General features: G+C 50.6%; 1 non-coding gene across 1 annotated transcript; it reads right to left on the reverse strand.

Moving 5' to 3' along the window:
* Positions 1-6325: 6325 nt before the first annotated feature.
* LOC144140102 (U1 spliceosomal RNA) lies at positions 6326-6488 on the reverse strand. The gene has a single exon (XR_013316318.1). It is a non-coding gene; the product is annotated as a U1 spliceosomal RNA (small nuclear RNA).
* Positions 6489-9364: the final 2876 nt, after the last annotated feature.

Genomic DNA, 9364 nt, shown 5'->3' on the forward strand with positions numbered 1-9364 from the left:
TCCGCAAACGTCCACGCGAGCCTAGCGGCCCGTGGGCGGGAGTTGCTCCGGTACGGGGCCTGGGAATGAGGCTCCGCTCCCGTCGGCGCCCCCCCCTCCCCCCCCCCCCCCACCGGAGAAGGCTCACTCTTTCGCATAATACAGTTTGATCAATTAAATCAATCAATTGGCCTAAACAGCTCTGCTGCTAATAAAAAAAAAACTAAAGGTCTGACAGAAACATGCTGAAATGCGCGTCATAGGCACGTTCAAATAGAGCACTTAGCAACTTATCTCACGTGCTAATGGGCTTAGTTTGGTTAAAATTCTCGTCTCTTGATGCGTACGTTAAATATTGATGCTAATAGCATGCTACTTCTTCACGGCTGCTAATATTCCTTCTCTGACTAAGGTTTCCTCAATTTTTACCATGTTTTTGCCTCGGGCATCAAAAGCATGGCCTCTGTTAACAACTTCGACAACTCAACCAATTCTATTTGCTTACTGGTCTGCCTCCACACACGGAGTCAGATTGGGATTCAATAAAAGTTTATTCCTCCTCCTTCTTCGAGCTTGTCCTTCTCACATTCCGGCGTTCCTGAGGTCCTTTTCTTTTTGCAATAAAATGGCCTGTGGAAACGGCAATAGAACTTCATAGTGACGACCGTTGTGGTTTTTATTGTGCTTTTCTTGTTCTTCGCTTTTCATATCGTTTTTTAGACTCCCTATTTTATTCATCTCCCTTCTCTTTCCTCTGCCTGATCCATTTCCACGGGGAGGGTAGTTGACTTAACGCGTTTATTAGCAATGATGTCCAGTCTTCGAACATACATCGGCATGATTCGTTTTCCTTTTGTCTCCGTTAGTGGGACGAAGAGTGTTAATTATGCACTTCCATTCATACGGGGTTGGTGTAATGTTAAGCCTAACGACGGACCAAGCCGTCGCACTCAGCGGCAAGCAAGCGACGGCATGCTGATGCGGACCAAGCAATTTTTTAAATGCGAATGCATTTCTTAGCCGCAGGTTGTCTTGCGTCGTTGAGCGGCGTGCGCCTACCAACAGCTGTGGCGCGCGCCTAGCAACCGGAGCAGGTGCGGAGTAGCGGAGGGCAAGGGGAGAGGAGGAGCGCGCTCGGCGTGTGAGGGCGCTCGCATCGCGGAGCTCGGGCGGAGTAGCGGAGAGTGAGTGGAGAGGAGGAACGCGCTCGGCGTGTGAGGGCGCTCGTATTGCGGAGCTCGGGGCAGAGAGAGAGAGCTCGCGCACGGGCTGGCGCGGGTCTCTCTCTCCTCTCCGCGTACCCCTCTCCGCTCGCTGCGCATATAAATGCAGGGAGCGCGCGCCTCTCTCCGTGACTGCTTGCCGACTGGCGCCTTGATAGCGATGCAAGTTGGTGAAGTCGAATCCCTCGCGGCAACGATACCGCAAAGAAGAATTCGGTGCACCCAAATGCATTCGCATTTCCGCACGATCCCCTTCGGGGAGGTGGGGGGATTTTAAGTGCGAATGCACTTCTTAAGCGAGCCTGATGATGATGATGATGAGAAAACTTTATTTTGCCCAAACTGGGGGAGGGAAGGGGACGAAAGGGAGCGTTCGGTGGTCCTTCCCCGTCAGATGGCGGCCAGCAGCCCGTGAGCCCTAGCGGCATCTTCGGCCAGTTGGACAAGGCTGCGTTGAGTCTCTTGGTCGGGGCTGAGCAACACGGCCTCACATTGCTCCAGAGTCCTGATCACTATTGTCTGTGATGTGTGTTGTGGTTTCTCGGGACAGGCCCATACCATGTGCTGCAGGTTGGCTCGTTCGGAGCACCATCTACATTGCTCTTTGTAAAGGTCTGGGTATAGACGGCTGTAGGCTACGGGGTTCGGAAAGGTGTTGGACTGCAAGAGTCGCCAGGCCACAGACTGCCACCGACTGAGGGAGGGATGCGCTGGCGGGTACTTCAGGCGGCCTAAGCGATAGTGAGCGGTGATGTCCCTATATGTCACAAGCCTGTCCCTGCCCCCCGTATGTAGCGATTGCTCATCAAGATCGAGGCGGTCCCGGTAGCTGAAACCTCGGGCCGCTTCGTGAGCATGCTCATTACCTGGCAAGGACGAATGTGCTGGCGTCCATATAAGAAGGACCTCGCGGAGTTTAGACCCAGTAAAAGGTTGAAGAAGGCGCTGCGCTTGGGGTGAAATTCTCCCCTTCTCAAAGTTTCTAATGGCTGTTTTCGAATCAGTCACAATTATTTTTGCGGGTGTGGAGGATATGGCAAGTGCAATGGCTGCTTCCTCCCCGGTCTCTGGGTGAATTGTACAGACTGAACCAGAGGCAGTTGAATTACCCTGCTGATCCACGGCCACTATGCTCATGGCCGCTCTGTCTGGGTATTCTGCGGAGTCGACGTAGAACACTTGTTTCTCCTCTCGAAGGCGGCGGTGGAGAGCAGCCGCCCTGGCTAGGCGTCGATCAACGTTGTATACCGGGTGCATATTTCGAGGAAGTGGAGATGTACGGATATGCGCCCGCTGTGAGTCAGTAAGCATCACCTTTTCCCCATGCTGGGAGGCGTAAGTAATGTGGAGCTGTTGAAGGATAGTGCGTCCCGTTTCGCTACTGGAGAGCCGTTGAAGTTGTGCTATTCTCTGCGCCTCAAGAAGCTCTTCAAGGCTATTGTGGATACCCATTGCTTCGAAATGTTCAGTAGATGCGGTTATGGGAATTCCAACCGCCTGTTTGTAGGCTTTCCTAATAATGCAGTTAAGTTTATCTTGTTCAGCTTTTTTGAGAGTCAGAAATGGCGCGACATAAGTAATTCGGCTGATAATAAATGCCTGTACAAGCCGTACGAGGTTTACTTCTTTGAGCCCATGATGCCTATTTGCGATCCGAGAGATGAGGTGACTTATTTGTGTCGCGCTCAAGTGTAGCGCTCGAATGGTTTCTGAGTTGGAGCCATCAGCTTGTATTCTGAGGCCTAGTACCCTGATGCACGGGACTCGAGGAATAGCGTGCCCTTCTACTTGCAGGTGAATATCTGGGGTAGCTTGAGGGCGTCTGCGGCCGCGAATTAAAGGTTGGTAGAGAAGGAGCTCGGACTTTTGCGGCGAACACGCAAGTCCTCGAGGGGTTACGTAATCACGAACGATGTCAACAGCTTGTTGGAGCGTCTCTTGAATATCGCCATCCCTGCCTCCAGACATCCATAACGTGATATCATCGGCATATAAACTATGTTGAAGACCTGGCAAGGAATTGAGTAGCTGAGGAAGTTTAATCATGGCCACGTTAAACAAGAAAGGGGACAAAACGGAGCCCTGTGGAGTCCCCCTACTGCCAATCGTAATAATGTCTGATTCCAGTCCGCCAACGACGAGCCGGGCGGTGCGCTCGGAAAGAAAGTCTTTGACGTAATTATAAGCTCGTTGACCCACGTCGAGATCAGAAAGGTTGGCCAGGATAGCGTCGTGGCGTACGTTGTCAAAGGCCTTAGTTAAATCTAGAGTAAGAACGGCCCTGGTGTCCAGCGGAGAGCAGCCGTAGCCATCGATTATCTCGTGTTTCAGGCGCAACATGACGTCTTGCGTGGAGAGTCCGGCACGAAAGCCAACCATGGTGTGTGGATAGAGGATCTTGTCTTCCATAAAGTGATTAAGGCGAGCGAGCACAACGTGTTCAAATAATTTTCCTACACATGATGTTAGCGAGATTGGCCTGAGATTGCCGAGCTGAAGATTTTTTCCTTGTTTAGGAATCATTGTGATTTTGGCTGTATTCCATGCGGCGGGAATAGCGCCCTGCTCCCAACATTTATTCATGTAATTCGTTAGGGCCTCTACCGAGCTATCGTCAAGGTTGCGGAGGACCTTGTTAGTAATGCCGTCAGGCCCAGGCGCCGATTTAGTGCGAAGACCTTGAATGGCAGCGCGAACCTCTGCTATCGTGATGGCCCTATCTAATTCAGGATTGGGATTCCCCTTATACTCAGGGAGGGGATCGGGCGGGCTGGGGCTAATATAGCGTGCCTGTATATCACGCAATAAATCGCTGTCAGTGCCCTCGAAAGAATGCAACAGTGCTCGTAGGTTGTTACGTTGGATGAGCCTGCTGTTTTCGGGGTCAAGAAGACTTCTAAGGGTGTTCCAGGTCCTCGATACCCCCATTTGGCCATCCATACGATCACAGGTACTGTGCCAGTTTTGTTGCGTGAGGCGGGTAGCATATTCTTCGATTTCCCGGTTGAGGCGAGCAAGCCGTCGACGTAGTGGGCGATTTAGTTTTTGTTTTTGCAGACGGGCTTGGATACTAGATTTAGCCTCCCACATATGGAGGAGCTTAGTGTCTACCTGCTGGAGCTGAGCCTCCTCGGGAATGATCTTCGTGGCAGTGTTTACATGGTCATTTAGCTCGGACATCCAGGTTTCGATGTCTTGAATGTTAGTGGCATCCGACTCAGCCGCCGCCTCCCGAAGTTGGCGGAAAGTGTCCCAGTTCACGATTCGAAGCTGCTTTCCGAGACTGCGGGGCGGACCAGAAGGGATCGTTATAGACAAGATATAATGGTCGCTGCAAAGGTTCTCGTACGTGTTCTGCCAGATGGTATCTCGCGTGTTTTTTACGAAAGTAAGATCGGGGGTGGTATCGTTGGTGACACTATTGCCAATGCGTGTTGGATAGGCTGGATCGGTAAGAAGAGTGAGGCGTAGTTGCTGGGCTTCCTGCCATAAAAGCCTGCCTTTTTTTGTATCTCTCTTATAACCCCAAGCAGAGTGCGGCGAGTTGAAATCACCCACTATAAGCAAAGTCTGTTTTTTGACGATATCTAGTGTTTTGCGGAAAAGCTGTGCGAAATTGTGGTGCTTACTGGGGCTGCTGTAGACATTTAAAATAAATAGACTACCGCCCCCCCGCTTTCTGTCTGAGAGGAGTTCGAGTAAAACATGTTCGACGGTGTCGACACCGGTATAGTGCTGAATGGCCGGTATATTGCGTTTGACAAGGGTAGTAACCACAATTTGCTTGATACCGGGGAGGTCGGCGCTGAAAGAGCGATAGCCAGATAGTTTAGCCAGGCCTCCAGACTCTTGGAGTGCAATAACATCCGGTTCTGCAGGGGTTAGTGTGTTTAGGTATTGCCGAAGGTTTCCACGTTTGGGCCGAAACCCTCGACAATTCCACTGCCAGATGCAGTATTCTTTATGATGTTTGGTCCGCGCCATGATGACTGCCAGTAGGGTCAGGGGTCTTGAGTCCTTCGCTGACGGGGGGCCGGAGATAAGGCTTGAATTTAAGGGGACCAGCCCCAGAGGCTTGTCTAGGAAGCGTGTATGAGTTCTCTAGAGCCAGAACTTTGGAGTTCAAAGTCGCGTGTTGCTTGGTGAGTGTGTTTGCCAGTGTGGAGATCATGCTTTCCAACTTGGCAAATCGATTTTCGATTTTAGATTCCAGTTCTGTGAGACTTTCTTGTTGAGAAGGAGGGCTCAGGGGCAACCCGGCTTTTCGTTTGGTAGGGGGACTGTCTTCCTCCGATGCACAGACTACCGCTACAGATAGAGGAGTAGACTCAACTGAGGTAGGTGCGTCTGCTGGAGGGGCGGATTGTTGCGACTGCCCTGTGGAGGGAGAGCGAGCCTGAAGCGTCCGCCGCCGTCCGCATAGCAACAACTGCGGGTGCGCGCGCTCCTCGTCTTCCTTGGCAACGGGGGGAGATGGGCGCGCGCTGCCTGGCCGCTGACATGGCACATACCCACGTGGGGGATTGGCCAGGAATCTCCTCGTCTTCCTTGGCAACGGGGGGAGATGGGCGCGCGCTGCCTGGCCGCTGACATGGCACATACCCACGTGGGGGATTGGCCAAGAATCGGGCGTGAGATGGGCTAATGCACCTGCTTAATGGAGTACTGATACGAAATTTCAAAGCTGAGATCCGCTCTAGCAATCAAGTACAACGACAACACAAATAGGTGTCTGTGAATAAATGCATCTTTCTTTCTTTGTAGTTGTGTGTGTGTGTGTGATCTCTCTTTCGCGAACATTACCGAACCGCGCAAATTCAACTCGTGCATTCGCACTTTCACATTCTTCCCCTCGGGGAAATGCGGGGAATTTTCCTTTGCGCCTTTTCCTTTCATCTCCGTTACTGAGACGAAGAGTGTTATTATGCACTTCCATTCATACGGGGTTGCACACCGTCTCACTCAGCGGCAACCAAGCGACGGCATGCTCATGCGACGCAGTCCATACCGCTTGGTACGAGCAGAGTCCTTCAAGCATTGAAGGACTCGGTACTAGCATACCAGCTTCCCAGGATGGTTGCACCAGTTGCGCTTCACAAATCTGATTTTGGGTTTTGATTGGGAAGGGGCCGGCGCGAACGCCTAGCCCCACTACCAAAAATTGCATGCCCCATCTGCCCCAGTTTGGGGTAGTGGCAAGCTTCAGCCGACCGCAGTGCAATGGTCGGCCTCCACTTGGGGCGCCGGCCATCATGACCACCAAACAGCCCAGCACCAGGTAAGTATGCCTAGTCAGCGCGTTGCAGGAAGACCCCACTTGCCACGTGCACACATGAAGCGCCGGTGGCGTCTCTAAGAAAAGATAAAAATGCTCATAAACAAGGCATGAACTGTCAAAAGGAACGCAAACGAACGACGTAAGTTAGGGGCGCGCAAATATCTGCTAGTCAACGCATTTAGTAGTCTTAGTCTTTGGGGCACGTGCTTTAAGTGGGTTAGCAACAATACTGCGCATCTTAACGTTTAGTCAATGAAACGTGGCAGCACCACACGCACGTCGCGGTCATTTGGTTGAAGTGCAAAGCAAACAATTCTGTTCTAAATTACCACAAAAAGTTTTAGCAGTGCATGCGATACATCTGCCTATAATCCCTCTCAATCTCGATTACGGCGATCGACTGGCATTTTCGGCGGCATGCAGCTCCGGCACGAAAAAGACGCTTCTCATAAAAAAAATTACGCCCACCTCCCCTCGCGGGAACCCTGGTGTGATGCGACACTGAGGGGGGTTCAAGCGCAAGCGGAGAGCAACCGTCGACCGAAAGGCCGCCGGAGAGCGGCACACCGGTTATATGTGGTTTTATAATAAATTCTCTTCTCACACCGGTTATATATGTAAGACTGTAGCACTTCTACCCACATTCGTGGTGTTTCGACCCTGAAACTGCTGTTCGCGTTTGCCAACAACTCGACTTTCTACTCTGTTTATGTTGTACCCTGCGTGGTACAAAATGCTACGACTTGTGTGTAGGCCAGCGGAGGCCACTTCTGGATTGTTGTTTTTCTGTGTGTTTCCCTTTTGTAATGTATATTTGTTACCCGACGCGTAGTTCCATCGAGGCATGTTATGTATCTGCTTCGATGGACAAATAAACCTAGCTCTTCACACCGGTTATATGCGCAGCGCGCCCGAAGGAGAGGAGACAGCGGAGAGAGAGAGTGCCGCGGCTATGACGCAACACAATCCAACACAGTCCACTTTAATCCAATCCAATCCAAATGCAATCCAATCCAAGTCAAGCCAAGCCAATGCAATCGAATCCAATTCTAATGCCCCTCGCGAGAGAGTGTTCGCTATCGGAGAGGAGAGGGGGAGAGTGGCTGCGGACAACAACGGGCGCACGCAGGAAGGACAGGGCCGCCGACAAAAGATGCTCTGAGCGTCGCATCTAAAACATATTTTGCAGGAGCAATTTCCCGGGACGTTTGGGTCGCCCAAGTTGCGTGCGCCAGCTAACACACTAGATACATTGAAAAAGATAAGATAATGAGAGTAACCCTGACCCACACTCGGCCAAGCACACAGCTGAAAACGCTCTTGGAAGGCCAATTCGGGGACCCACAACAGTCCACTGTAATTCCGGAGGCGTCGGCGGAACAAAGGCCGCGCTTTAAACGTAATCTTCGCTCTTGCACGTTGGTGGCTGGTTTTCCATATGCTGCATTCCTGGAAGAAGAACTGAACCAACTTCAACTTCCGCTCCAAGTCGACGCAGTCGTGATCTTACGTGATTACGTACATCTGAGCAGAATTACACCTCTTTTATTACCAAACAGGTGACATTGACTTGGTAATTTGTTAGCCTTTTTTACGCACTTTGATATTCCCGCCATCCGTCGTACCTCGCTCAAGCTACACTCAAAAGGTAACGTGCTTGAGATTCCCGCCATCCGTCGTACTTCGCTCAAGCTTCACTTAAAAGGTAACGTGCTAAGCAATGTGCGCTCGATTTTAGAGGTTTCTTTTTTTGTTGTTACATTCCGGCATCGCTAGCTTAAGGCTACCAACTAAATTCCCAACTACGCCTGTCTATGCACCCCCACTTTGTCAGTTACGTTGGCGAATGTTCGCTCTTTAATTGATGTTATGCGGCTTCTTCTTTTTTACCCAGCGAAGTATTGCCAAGCCATCTCAAGGATAGCTCTGCTGCCAGAAAACGCGGCCCGTCGCCTATTCGCCTGTTTAGTACTGCGGTAGAAACGACAATTGGGTTAGTTGGTAGCTGTTCATCTTGGGGTTGAAAGCGCTCTTAAAATAGGGAGGAAGACAGACAAAACTCTGTCTTCGTCCCGGTTTTGAGAGCGCTTTCAACACCAAGATTAACAGCTTGCCTAATAATAATTCCAACCAAGAAGGCCTGCACTGGCGTCATAGGAGGTATCCATGGGCGAGTTCTCGCTTTTTTTAACGTTGGGAGGAGGGGTCAGCGAATTAGGATACATTATGATGATGGAGATAGGAGTAGCAGTACTCGCGTTCGCAAAGGGCACCGTTTTGGTCAGGAGAAACTAAACTTCCGCAGGAAAAAAATTTGGTAACACCTAAGCACTTCTTACGGGTTGTTAATGCGGAAGAATTAATGTCCAAGAATTAATGACCTGCGATGATCTGCTTCCACCTCTCACTGTTGAAGGGCTTCGTCCACTTGCAACTTGCAACTCTGCTTCGAGATCCGCTTATGCCTTAAAGGTGCACTAAAAGCAAAACCAAGTTACTTTAGATCGATAGATTAGCTCTCCGAGAACACGAATGTACCACTCCTAGGCGTACCTCTTCTAAAATAAGGTAGAAAATAGTGAAAACGTGAAGACCGGTGTTTCTGCCCCTGGATGCACCGCACAACTTACACCGGAAGTGGTTAAAAATGGCGTGAAAAATATTTTAACAATACGTCTTGACATGTTTATAAAAACTTAACTCGAACTTCTTGTAGAGTCATGCTTGAACTTAGAACAAAAACAAAGCTAGAAACAATATCATGTGCGCCAGCCGATAGATCACACGGCGATCCCAAAGACGAAGTTCGTTTCGGTTTCCGTGCAATATAGTGCCACACTCGGCCGGACAATTGTGGGACCCTTGTACAATACTGTGTTCATAG

The sequence above is a fragment of the Haemaphysalis longicornis genome, unplaced genomic scaffold (assembly GCF_048455015.1).
Source record: "Haemaphysalis longicornis isolate Haplotype H1 unplaced genomic scaffold, Haemaphysalis longicornis Haplotype H1 scaffold_5, whole genome shotgun sequence".
Taxonomy (NCBI): domain Eukaryota; kingdom Metazoa; phylum Arthropoda; class Arachnida; order Ixodida; family Ixodidae; genus Haemaphysalis; species Haemaphysalis longicornis.